Here is a 14,259-nt window from a genome sequence, read left to right as displayed (position 1 = left end):
AAGTTGGAGTAGAAACTGAGATTGAGTGACAAGCTAATGAATCAGCAGGTCTTCTGGATAAAGCATCAACTACCACATTGTCAGCACCCTTCTTGTATTGGATTTCATAATTAAATCCTAGCAATTTAATAAGCCATTTCTGTTGCAAGGCAGTAGTAATCTTCTGATCAAGAAAGTATTGAATGCTTTGATGGTAAGTTTTGATAATGAATTTGGTACCTTGTAAATATTGCCTCCATCTTTGGACAACTAAGAAAATAGCCATGAATTCTTTCTCATATGTAGATAGTGATTGTGCTTTTGGTTCCAAGGGTTTGCTAAAATAAGCAATTAGTTTGTTCTCCTGTAGTAAAACAGCTCCCACACATAGATCACTGGCATCACTTTCTACCACAAATGGCTTGGTAAAATATGGAAAAGCTAGTATTGGAGTATTGACCATTGCTTCTTTGAGTTGACTGAATGCAAGTGTGGCTGCAGGTGTCCAAATGAAGGAGTTATTTTTGAGTAACTCAGTGAGTGGTTTAGCAATAGCCCCATAACCTTTAACAAATTTCCTATAGTAGCCAGTTAGGCCCAGAAAGCCTCTGAGTTCTTTAATTGTGGTAGGAAGTGGCCATTGCTGCATACAAGATATCTTACTAGGATCAACAGACACACCTTGAGGTGTAATAATATGACCCAAATACTCCAAGGAAGATTGACCCAAACAGCACTTGAAGAAGTTAGCAAAGAGCTGATGTTGTTTGAGTAATGAAAAAACATACTTGAGATGCTCCATGTGTGCTTCCAAGCTTGGACTATAAACTAGGATGTCATCAAAGAAACCCAAGACAAATTTACTCAAAACTGGTTGGAAAGTATCATTCATTAGAGCCTGAAACGTGGCAGGTGCATTGGTCAGGCCAAATGGCATGACCTTAAACTCATAGTGACCATGATGGGTCTTGAATTATGTCTTGAAGACACCAACATCAATCACTCTGATCTGGTGATACCCAACTCTAAAATCAATCTTAGTGAAGATTATGGCACCTTTTAATTCATCCAACAACTCATCAATTATAGGAATTGGAAATTTATCCTTAATGGTGATGTTGTTGAGCTACCTATAATCCACACAAAATCTCCAGGAATTATCCTTCTTCTTAACCAGCAAAATTGGTGAAGCAAAAGAACTATGACTGGGTTGTATGATGCCAGTTTTCAGCATGTCCTGCACAAGTTGTTCAACTACTCCTTTTTGGATATAAGGACATTTGTAGGCTCTTTGATTGATAGGAGCAACATTAGGTTGTAAAAGAATTGAGTGGTCCAATGCTCTTTTTGGAGGTAATTGAGTAAGTTCTTGAAAAATGTCTTTAAAATCATTTAGGATAGGAAGAAGCATTGGTGGAGTTATTGGTGGGGTAGTTGGGGTGGAAACGGAGAATAAGTGACCCAAAATGCCATGAGTAGTTTTTGAGAAAAATTTCTTGGCAGCTTCTACACTCATCATCAGTAAGGAAGTATTTGGTGTAGATCCATGTAAGGTGATCTTCTTATTGTGGTACTTAAAGGAAATAGTGAGCATAGAAAAGTTAAAGAGTACATCACCTAATGTTCTGAGCCAGTCTTCCCCAAGTACAATGTCACAGCCCCCAGTGGTAATACCCTCAGATACTCTAAAAACTTGTGCCCTTGCATACTCCATGTCAGTTTAGAACATATGCCATTACTGCTAGTTGTGTCTCCATTAGCAACAGTTACCAACATTGGAGCAGTGGGAGTAATGTTGCAGTGGAGTTTAGAAGCTAAACTGCTATCGATGAAGCTAGTGGTGCTACCAGAATCAATCAGAATGGATACTTTATGTTTATTCAGAACACCAGGAATTCTTATGGTGTCTCCTGTAGTTGTTCCTGTGAGAGCATGAAGTGATATCTCAATGTCAGAGTGAATTGGAGACTCAACAGCTTCCTAAAAAACCTCCTCCTCTTCCTCGGTATCATGTGACTCAGAAGGATCCATTTGCAGCATGAATATTTTTTGTTTCCCCTTGCAAAAGTGTCTTGACCTATAAACTACATCACAGTTGTAACATAATCCTTGATCTCTTCTCTTCTGGAGTAAGTCTTTTGATAGTGGGTCTTGAAGAGTTGGATTTGGGTTGAGGATTAGAGAATGGCTTTGGTGTGGGTGGTGCAGATTTAGAGGAAGTGAGTATTGGTTTAGGAGGAAAATTAGGTGAAGAAAATTGTCTGTTGTTATAAAATGAAGTATTAAATGACCTAGTAAAAGGCTTAGTAGTTGCAGCTGCAATATGAAATTTCTGCTCTTGTAATCTAGCTAAAGAAAAATCTTCAGATAAGGTAGCTGGTTGAAACATAAAGACTGATTTACCAATTTCCTCCTTGAGACCACTCAGAAAACTCATGACGAAATAAGCTTCAGTAAGGGAGAGATTCATGTTTAACATCAAAGCTTTCAAAGATTCAAACTCTTCATAATAATCATCTACTGTTGAACTCTGAATAATATTACTAAAACTACCCACAAAATTTTCCTCAATGGATTTTCGAATCTAGCATAAATATGAGCAGTTAAATCTGACCATGTAATACAAGGTCTATTTACTTGAAAATTTAAAAACCATTTCTCAGCTTTACCTTCCAAGTAGATTGAAGCAATATTTACCTTCAGGTGATACTCAGTATCATTGATATGGAAATACCTCTCAGTTTTCTGGATCCAGCTCCTTGGATTATCACCATCAAATCTAGGAAAGTCTAGCTTTGGAATTCGAGAATGGTGATAGTGAAATGGAGGTGTAGTATGAGTATCATTCTGAGCACCATGTGGTCTCTCAGTATTGTGTTGAATAAAATTTGTTCGCTCTAATAATTGCATAGGATTATCAAACTTTGTGGTTAGAGAAGTAACTGAACCACTTATCTATGTGATTTTCGTGTGAATAACATCATGAGATCCCTTCAATTTCTCTACCTCAGATTCAACATCTTTCAATGTCATTGTGAAAAAAAAAATTACCTGGTTTTTTGTGGAAAAAGCGACTCTAGATACCAATTGTTGTATTGCTACAACAAATTAGTAGAAAGATTAGAAAGATTGGTGTAACAACACCTCCCAAATCAATGATTCAGGACAAATATGGATGAAGAACAGCGCAGCCACAAATATCTATTTCATTTAATTTCAGTTGTGTGAGAAATAAATTTCTCTTACAGCTTTTAAACCAATCCAAGAAACCCTACAACGGAACAATGGATAACTGACACATGACTATCATCTGATGGACAAACTCGATCTTATTAAGGCACACCACAAGTAATTAAGGGCACCCTGGCAGTAGCCATTACACTGTTGAGAATGCAACAATATGAGTGAAATCACCTGACTTGAGTCAGATCTGACTCAATATGTTTGTTTTGAGTCAGACCTGACTCAACTGACCCAAAAACATGTGAGTCAGTGGTCTGGTCCCATTGGTCAGGGGTATTTTGTTATCTGACTTAAACGGGTCAGAGTCTGAGTCAGAGGTTGAGTCAGATCTGACTCAAAGTAGAAAACAAACAGTCTGACTGTTGAGGCACGAGTCAGAGATTAATTTAGACCCGGACATTGAGTCAGCTGCAAACAAATGAGGTGATAGTTATATAAATCCCCTCTGAATTAAAATCTTGCAAGTTCCGATCTTATCCCATGAAAAAATTGGGTAAACAAGAAAGAAAAGACAAAAATAAAATAAAAAATCTTGGTAAACCTAATATTATGCTTACCATTTATTTGGTCAAGGATGGTAGTTCATCTACTCCACATAACACTTGTTTTTTTCTTGATCATCCTTGGACTACAGATGGGTCAAGTTGATCTAGTGTGAACAGTAATAAGTTTCTTCTTGATCATCCGAATTTATAATCAACATTTTGAAACCTATTTAAACCCATTGTAAGACGAACCCTCAGCGATCAATCAAACACAACCACACAAACAATAGAAAACCTTCATTAGCAATTTATTTTCATCAACCGTACGTTCCAATATTCACAAACAAGCAAGATGTCTACACGATGCAAAGGTCAATTAGTTTCGTTTTATAAGTTTCGATTTGTGTATATGGCTGAACATTTTATGTTTCTTAACTAATTGTACTATATAATTTGTAGGAGTATATCATGTGCACCCTAACACTTCAGCAAAAAATTCACAGGTAAAAGTTTGTGGCCCGAGTTGGTACTTACCTCTGGTGAATCTGCTGCAGCGACAATCGAAAGCGAAAATCCAAACGTTGACGCAGTTCTGGTGCCGGAAGGATCATTTGTAACCACGGATTTCAGGTGTGATAGGGTTAGGGTCTGGGTGATAGGGTTAGGATCTGGGTGAATACAGCTGGAAGAGTTTACCAGACACCTAGAATTGGGTAATAAAACTTCATATTTTACATGATAATAAAATGTTTTGTATCATTTATGCTCAGTGTAACAAGTATGTACATACCACTGCTTTAAACGAACGTACAAAAACCAATATAGTTGTTGTATCACATAAATAAAGGCTGATCAAATTTACTCTCTACTCAATGAGTTGTGGTTGTCTTTGCCTATTTTAAATTTTTAGTCATTTCGTGTAACCTCGGAGAGGCCATGTGCAATAGCCTCGTTCGGTAATCTTGCTAGAAACCTAAATTTCTGAGATAGTATCAGTAGCAGAAGCACAAATTATTTAAAATTGGCAAAACTGCTTGCAAACATTTTAACTGAACATAAATCTACTGAAAGTAGGATGCCATCACATCCTTCGCGATTTCTTCGTTTCTCTGTCTTTTTTAGTTAACCTCACGTCTGATATAAATAAGTTCTCTAAATTGGAATAACATCATATTCATGGTGTGAAAACGAAAAGGATCCTAAATTACAATAAAAACTTTATGTTGTTATGCAACAAAGAGTAAATGAGGGTAAGAACAAGCAATAACCTGATCACCATCCCTGATCAAAAAGCTTTCAAGACTATCCATGTCATTTAGTAAATTCGGATTTTCAAAGTATAAGTAGAAATACCCCCAGACATGTGACCTGAAAAACCCGCGTCACCATTCACTTGAAGTCTATGAAAAACAAATATGATCCAAAATATAGACTAACGATCACGAGATTTTAAAGGTTAACAAATGGTATTAGTTTTAGAGTTTCCTTATGTTAGAATATGGTTTATTTAGAATGGTATTTGATTATAATTAGAAGTGGTATCCTTTGTGATGCCTATAAAAGGCACCGGTTATCACCTATACCACGATAACCCTATAGGTTTCAATAGCAGCAAAACTCTAGTTAGGTTTTCTATACCAGCGAATGTAGTTTAGTTGATGTTAGATGAATATCTCTATGGGTTTGAATGCTTTCCCGTTACCTGAAGATGATGGAAAAGAGATATTTGGAGAACAAGTCGAAGAGGAGATTTCACATATAGAGACTGCAGTTGAGACGTTACACAGAGAGCGTGAAGAAATACGGCAACGATTTAAAAGCGATTTCCCAGATGAGGGTCCAAAACGGGATGTACAACAACAACCAAGGAGAAAACTTTAGAGATATAAGTGTGTGAATAGTTTGTGTCAAGTCAACTGGTCAATATTGACTTGATTTGTATTATTACACCCAGTGTTTGTCTTTAAATACTTGTAATAATACTTTCTTGTACAGTACTGAAAAACAATTCTTTACAATAATATCAACTTCAGTGTTTCTCATGATATCAGACGATCCTGAGAGTAAATATTTCTTCTGCTAAACAAATTTTCTCAACATCTTTTACAGCATTCGACGAATCATAAAACCCTTTTCAATAATTTTTTATTCAATTACAATATTTTTCAAGAACACTTCTTACTACATAAAGATTTCATTCAAGATTTTCATCTGGGTTTATTCTTCATCAGCTTTCTTCAATCTGGTTAATGTCTGCAACAATTGTTTATCGAAGACGCAAAGATATGGCTTCTACTTCCGCTGCTATGATGGGTACTAATTCTGATTTTACCTTTCCATTCTCAAATATTTCAAATTTTATCTCTGCAAAATTAGGTCTCAACAATTTTTTGTTGTGGAAAGATCAAATGGAATCGATTTTTATATCTACTGATCTGTATGGATATGTTACTGGTGATGTTATTGAACAAGTTAAGAATTTAGAAGTTAATGGAGTTTTGTCTATAAACCCTCAATGGGTTCTTTGGAGGAAGATTGATTGTTTTGTTACTAGCTGTTTAAAAGCTATTTTTACAGATTCTGTGTCTGGTGATGTTTTAGGATTATCTACTTCTCATGAAATTTGGGCATATCTTGAAATATCTTTTAGAAGTCAATTCTTAGCCAGAAAAAGTATGCTCAGGAATCAATTGCACAATGTTAAAAAGGGTAATCTTACAATTCTGGTTTTTTTACAAAGTATCAAAATCATTGTTGATTCTTTAGCTTCCATTGGAGAAAGGATGAGTGATACATATTTGGTTATATATGTGCTCAATGGCTTAGGCAGAGAATTTGATACTTTTGTAGTTGCAGCACAGAACAGGGAGACTCCTTTTACTTTTGCAGAGTTAAAACCAAGATTATTAAACCATGAGCAATGACTTACTGAACAACAACAAGATTCAAGTACTACTTATGATACTCAACATGCTCTTTATGGAAAAAATGGAAATGGTGGCAATAACTTTTCTGGTAATGGTAGGAGCAAACCAAGAAATAACAATGGTCCAAGCAATAATGGAAATTTTAAGAGCAATACTGGTTTTAATTCAAGAAATACCAATGGTCAAAATACTGTGTCTCAAGGTGATACATTTGGACAGGGAAATGGAAATGGAACTAGAAGAGATTTTTCTTCAGTAGAATGACAAATTTGTAGAAAGAGAGGTCATTATGCTAGCAGATGTTATTTCATATATCATCCTCCAACATTTACTAATTCTGCTAATGAAGCTCAGCAAATTTCTTCTCAACAGGCCTTTACAACTTTTACTGAAGATCATTCTGCACCTTGTACTTCAACTGCTACTCATTGGATTTTTGATTCTGGTGCTACTCTACACATGATTGGAGATGAGACTTTACTTCATAATTCTACATCTTACAAAGGCAAGGATCATGTGCAGGTTGGCAATGGACAAAGCACATAGAAATACAATATCACACTGTCAGGGAATTGGTTGAGGAAGGATTCTTAAAGTTGCAGCATATTTCTTCAGAAGATCAACTGGCAGATCTCTTTACTAAAGGATTGTGTTTTCCAGCTTTTTCAAGACTTTTATCTCAGTTGCTTGGGACTCCTTTATCTACTTCAGTTGCTTCTTCTACTTCAGTTACTTCTTCTGCAGTTCAACTTACAAAGATTTCTTCTTAGTTTTTATCTTATGTCAATCTGATACTGTGTTCTTAGTATCAGCTTGCAGGGGGAGTATTAGAGATATAAGTGTGTGAATAGTTTGTGTCAAGTCAACTGGTCAATATTGACTTGACTTGTATTATTACACCCAATATTTTTCTTTAAATACTTGTAATAATACTTTCTTGTACAGTACTGAAAAACAGTTCTTTACAATAATATCAACTTAAGTGTTTATCAAGAGCCTATCATTAGCACAAGATCTTACGATAAAACCAAGCTTCCACCTGGTTGGCTGGATTGCCCTGCTGCTGGTAATTGCATAGGGTACATAATTCCTTCTAAAGTTCCTTTTGGAGAAGCATTCAATGATTGCATTTATCCTGGTAAAAGATACTCTTTGAAGCAAGTTATTCACCAGCAAAAGGATTTAGGAAGATAACTTGGTTTAGTCATTGATCTGACCAATACCACCCGCTATTATCAACGTTCAGATTGGAAGAAACAGGGTATTAAACATGTTAAGATTGCATGCAAGGGTAGGGATTCAATACCTGATCCCGAGTCTGTGAATACATTTGTTTACGAGGTTTTACAATTCTGTTCCCGTCAGAAGCAAACCAAGAAGTATATCCTTGTTCACTGTACTCATGGGCATGACCGTACGGGTTTCATGATTGTTCATTTTCTCATGCGATCACAGCCATTATCTGTCACTAAGGCAGTTGAAACTTTTTATACTGCCCGCCCGCCAGGAATATATAAACAGGATTACATTGATGCATTGTACGCATTCTATCATGAAACGAAGCCCAAAATGGCATTTTTCCCCAGCACTCCGGAGTGGAAAAGATCATCTGATCTGAATGGTGAAGCTATGCCTGATGATGAAGATGATGGTGGTATTATTACTGTTTCCCAGGACAACCAAGTGCCAACTGAAGTGCTGACGAATGATGATGTTCTGGGAGATGTAATACCGTGGGACCAACAGGAGGCAATGAGAAAGTTCTGCTATCACAGTCTAAAGCTTGGAGCAGGGGTAAAAGCAACCGCCCAGTTTCCTGGATCACACCCTGTTTCACTCAACAGGGAAAACTTATAATTGTTGAGGAAGAGGTATTACTATGCTACATGGAAAGCACATGGTACACGATATATGATGTTTATAACTTCTGATGGATGCTTCTTGATAGATAGAAATTTTAATTTCCTTGAAGGGTTCAGATGCGATTTCCCATGAAACAAACGAACGAGGGTCTCGGAAGAGATACTCACCATTTAACACTACTTGATGGTATGATGGTAATTGATACCTTGCCGGATACACAGAAGAAAGAAAGAAGAGTCAGAATGATGTTTGGTGAATATCTTCCACACATAAGCAGTGGAGATTAATGTCTTATTTATACTCAAAGATATTCAAAGATTGTTACAGATTTGTTTCAGAGTTTTAACAAACTTAAAAGACTTGTCATGCCGTAAACATAGGCTAGAGACTTTGGATAACAACTAGGTCAGACGACTGACTCTGATGAGAGTTTTGAGTAAGACTAGTATGCTTAACACCGTCCCTCAAGTTGTACTGGAGTTGACGAATGTGCAACTTGTGCCTGATGAACTGAAATCTTGGAGAGGATAACCCTTTGGTGAAGATATCATCTAGTTGATCACGACTGCTGACAAACTTAACATGTAATTGCTTGCGGGAAACTCTTTCTCGGACAAAGTGATAGTCAATCTCAATGTGCTTTGTACGAGCATGGAAAATAGGATTAGCAGAAAGATACGTTGCTCAAATGTTATCACACCAGAGAGAAGGTGTTGGAGTTGCAACACCTAACTCAACAAGTAAAGACTGAATCCATATGAGCTCAGAGGTAGCTATTGCAACACCTCGATATTCAGCCTCAGTGGATGATTTTGAAACAGTTTTCTGCTTCCGTGCGTTCCAAGAAACAATATTTCCTCCAAAGTAGATACAGTATCCAGAAGTGGATCTCCTGTCATCTAAACTTCCTGCCCAGTCTGCATCACTGTATGCATGTAGTGTATAATCACCACCAGGTGTAAAAAACATCCCATAGTCTATGGAGTACTTCAGATAGCGCAAGATACGTTTAACTAGCTCCCAATGTTCTATATAAGGATCATGCATATACTGACAAGCTTTATTGACAGCTACAGAGATGTCTGGACGTGTAATATGAAGATAATGCAGTGCACCAACAACACTGCGATAGAGTGTAGGATCTGAAAACTTTTCAGAACCAACCTTCTGTATCTTAATGTTGGCTGCTAGAGGAGTGCTCACTGGTTTGATTCCATCTAGCTTTGTGCGTCGCAGTAGATCGGAGACATATTTCCTTTGTGACAAGACTAAGGATTGCCCCTGGTGTAAGACCTCAACACCCAGAAAATAAGATAAATCTCCCATATCCTTTACAGCAAACTCAGAGCCCAAATCTGAAATCAAATTATCCACCATGGTCGAGTCCGAGCCCGTAACAATGATATCATCCACATAGATCAGCACATAAGCAACAGAAGCTTCAGATTTTTTTATAAACAATGAGGAGTCTGCAATGGATGCAGTAAACCCCATTTTGAGAAGATAATTGCTGAGACGTGAAAACCACGCACGTGGAGCCTGTTTAAGTCCATACAAGGACTTATGCAACTTACAGACGTGAGTTGGGTAGTTTGGATCAACATATCCAGAAGGGTACTTCATATAAACTTCTTCCTCAAGAACCCCATGCAGAAACGCATTTTCAACATCTAACTGACGTAGTTTCCACTTGTTATTAACTGCAATAGAGAGGACTATCCGAATAGTGCAAGGTTTAATGACAGGTGAGAAAGTTTCTCCATAATTTAAACCCTCCTTCTGGTTGAAACCCTTAGCAACCAAACGATCCTTATAACGTTGAATTGAGCCATCAAGATTATGTTTAACACGAAAAACCCACTTAGAGCCAACTACGTTCATACCAGCTTCATATGGCACCAGAGAGTATGTGCCATTCTTGAGTAATGCATTAATCTGAGTGTCCATGGCCGTTTTCCACTCCGGAATTGTACAAGCCTTGGAGTAACATGTCGGTTCCATGAAGTCAGCGTCACACAACGGGTGTTTTGAAGCAGAGAGACACAGTTTTTGTATTGGTTTAGTAATTCTTGCCTTTGCTCTAGTAATCATCTGATGTCCTTGCTGCTGCGTTAAATCTTGGGACTGCATATCAGGTGATGCAGTAGACATAGACGGCTGCATATTAGTTGAAAGATCTGAAGGCAGCGGAGACACACCGTTGTGACCAGGAGAACATGCTTCTGGAGATGCAGATGGTTGTAAAATAGGCTCCAACGTCTGCGACTGCAGCACAGTAACAGCAGGGGATGACTGAAACACAGGAGAACTTAAAATCTCTGTGCTAGTAAATTGTGTTGGAGAACTCACCTCAGGAGATTGCTGTGGAGAATGAGAGAATGGAAATGTCGATTCCTCAAACCTAACATGTCTAGAAATATACAACCTATTTGTAGGAACGTGAAGCCATGTATAACCTTTATGAGATGGGTTGTACCCCAAAAAAAATGCATGGTAAAGACCTAGGCTCTAGTTTGTGGGAATTGTAAGGTCTGAGACATGGGTAGGCTAAGCAACCAAAGACTCTAAGGAAAGAATAATCTGGCTTTTTGTTGTAGAGAAGCTCTAGAGGAGTTTTTCCATCTGCAGACGACTTTGGTAATCTATTAATTAAATAACAAGCAGTGGTGAAGGCGTCAGACCAAAATTCTGATGGAAGTTTAGCATGAAACAATAGTGCTAAACCACTTTCAGTAACATGTCTTATTCTACGCTCAGCAAGACCATTCTGAGGAGAAGTATGAGGACAAGAAAATCGATGCTGTATACCTGAATTGTTTAGATAGGAAGTGAGTTTTCTGTATTCAAGAGCATTATCAGACTGAAAAACTTTGATTTTATGACCAGTTAAATTCTCAACTTGCTTATGAAACTGAGTGAAAATAAGAAACACATCAGATCTTTTTATCATTGGAAAAACCCAGGTATAATGAGAGAAAGCATCCATAATTAAAAAATAATAACGATATCCAGTTCTTGAAAATTTTGGAGAAACCCATATGTCTGAAACTACAAGACTTAGTGGTGCATATTCAGCTGCACTACGAGAAAAAGGTAAACGCTTACTCTTGCTAATGTGACAGGAGTGGCAGAAACCAAAATGTTTATTCAAATAGGGTAGGGAAAATTTATTAACTATCTCAGAAATTGTGCTCAACATAGGATGACCAAGCCGCTGATGCCAGATAGGGATGCTTGCATAGAAAAAGGAAGTTGCTTGTTTGTTTAAGTCCCCCACTCCATCTAACACGTACGGTCCATTCTCATTCCTCCCCTTTAGCAGCAAAGCTCCCGTGGTTTTGTCCTTCACAACAAAGAAATCTGTGTGAAACTCAAAACAAACATTATTATCCTTACAAAATTGATGAACAAATAGTAGATTTGTTTTTATTTTCGGCACATGGTAAACATTATTCAGGCAGAACTTCCTATTGTTAGAAGTAAAGACAGCATTGCTAATATGAGCAATCTGCAAAGTATTACCATTACCAACTTTAACTGTATCAGTGCCATCATACTCATGTGGAATACATAAGTTTTGACATCAGCAGTCAAGTGATGAGTTGCACCAGAATCTGTGACCCATTGACCACCTGAAGAGTCACCAGGAAAAGCAAGGTATGTTGTTGGAGGCTTATGTTGAGTAACTTTTTGTTGGTCATAACGAAACCAACAACGATCTGCAGTGTGATTCCTCTTTTTACAGATCTGACAGGAGACATCTCCATTAGCTGGATTTCTGTTGGGCTGCATTTGGCGACGATTGTTATTTGGAGGAGGCGGTCCACGATTCTGGTTGTTGAACCGTCGTGGTTCATTCTTAGTAGTCATAGTGGAACTAGAAGCAACAAAGTTTGCAACTGGAGCTTGAATTTGTGCAAGTTGTTGTTCAACCCGCATTTCAAAGGAGAGCAGATGTGAGGTGTAGGTATGGATGTCCATCCCTTCAACAGTGCTAAGAGCAGTGACGATTGGATCATAGGTTTGATTCAAGCCATTGCTGATGCACTGTTTCTTTTCTTCAGTTGACACAATATAGCCAGAAGCAGCTAGCTGGTCAAACAAATGTTTTGCATCATTGAGATAAGTTTTTAAGGATTTGTTACCTTTGGTCATGCAGTGGAGTTGCTTCTTGAGACAACTCTGATGAGCAAATGTTTTTGGTGCATACTCAGCTTCAAGTTTATCCCAGATTTCCTTGGCAGTAGTTAGTTCTGAGACAACACTAAGAACTTCAGGTGTAAGAGTTGAATTCAGCCAACCAACGATCAATGAATCTTGGGATTCATAAGCTGTGAATGCTGGATTTACATCTTCAGATTCAGGAAGATTAGGTGGTGGTTTTGGTTTTGTGCCATCAACAAAACCTGACAGATCATACCCTTTAAGGATGGGTCTAAACTGTGCCTTCCACAGATGGTGATTTGTCTCTGTGTGCTTCAAGGTGACAAGATGATGTATCTGAACATTTCTGAGAGTAGTTGTTGTATCTGCCATTTATGGAGTGTGTATTTCAGATTTCTTTTTTTTGTTTGTTTGGTTTTGGTAGGTGATTGATATGTGCGGAAGCGACTGGATCAAAGGCTGATACCAAGTCAGAATGATGTTTGGTGAATATCTTCCACACATAAGCAGTGGAGATTAATGTTTTATTTATACTCAAAGATATTCAAAGATTGTTACAGATTAGTTTCAGAGTTTTAACAAACTTAAAAGACTTGTCATGCCGTAAACATAGGCTAGATACTTTGGCTAACAACTAGGTCAGACGACTGACTCTGATGAGAGTTTTGTGTAAGACTAGTATGCTTAACAAGAAGATACTTGGTTTACGATCTTATCGCAATTAATTCAGTATCCATCATGGAGCGGCCTTTCTGCGAAAGGTGGGAGATGCTTCAGGAAGAAGTAATTGAACCTCGTAATCTCGAACGTCAGTATATACATCAAAGTAGAAATCCTGATTACAGATATGACTTGGAGCCGTTTAGAGTAAGAAGAAAGGATTTTTGGTTGCTATCTACGGTTACCAAACTTCTACAAGAATTCATTCCTAAGAAGCTTTCACATGAGGCTGATGGTCTTATATTTCAGGGTTGGCATGATCCTTACGTTCCTCGCACACACGAAGGGCTTTTAAAGTGGAAATACCCTGAGATGAATTATATCGATTTCCTCTTTGAGATAGTAGATAGTTGATGAAAATCGTCAATTAATTTATCTATATGAACGAGGGAAGAAGAAGCTCATGGATGGGAATCATGTTAACTTTAAGAATGGAGAAGATCCATCAGAACTATCAGGAAAGATTATCGAGTGTTCCTGGGATTCTGAGGAACAAGTCTGGAATTGTATGCGTGTCAGGGTAGATAAGTCCACCCCGAATGATATCAATACTTACAGGAAGGTTATGCGGAGCATAAAGGATAACATCACAGAGGAGGTCCCGTTAGAAGACATCGGAGAGATTGTCCGCTTGCCCATGTACGTATGCTGATCGGATAAGGAATGACAGCAAGGCTCACAGCTGAGAGTACAATAAGAATTAGGGTCATGAACTCTCTAATGTCAGCACTGAGGACGTCGAAGGTGATTTAAACAACAGATTCAAGTCCAAACACCAGGGTTATCTCAAAGCACATATCCGTTTGGGTGTATGTACTAAGGCGATATTGTATAATTGCTAAATGCCAATATTTCCTTTTATGTAGAATTATGGTAGA

At 37.7% G+C, this 14,259-nt stretch overlaps 1 pseudogene; it reads left to right on the top strand.

Annotated features, from left to right (window-relative positions):
* Positions 1-5,372: 5,372 nt before the first annotated feature.
* Positions 5,373-14,259, top strand: LOC113353711 (annotated as a pseudogene).

Source organism: Papaver somniferum, chromosome 2, assembly GCF_003573695.1.
Source record: "Papaver somniferum cultivar HN1 chromosome 2, ASM357369v1, whole genome shotgun sequence".
Taxonomy (NCBI): domain Eukaryota; kingdom Viridiplantae; phylum Streptophyta; class Magnoliopsida; order Ranunculales; family Papaveraceae; genus Papaver; species Papaver somniferum.
This window is presented reverse-complemented; position numbering and strand designations above follow the sequence as displayed.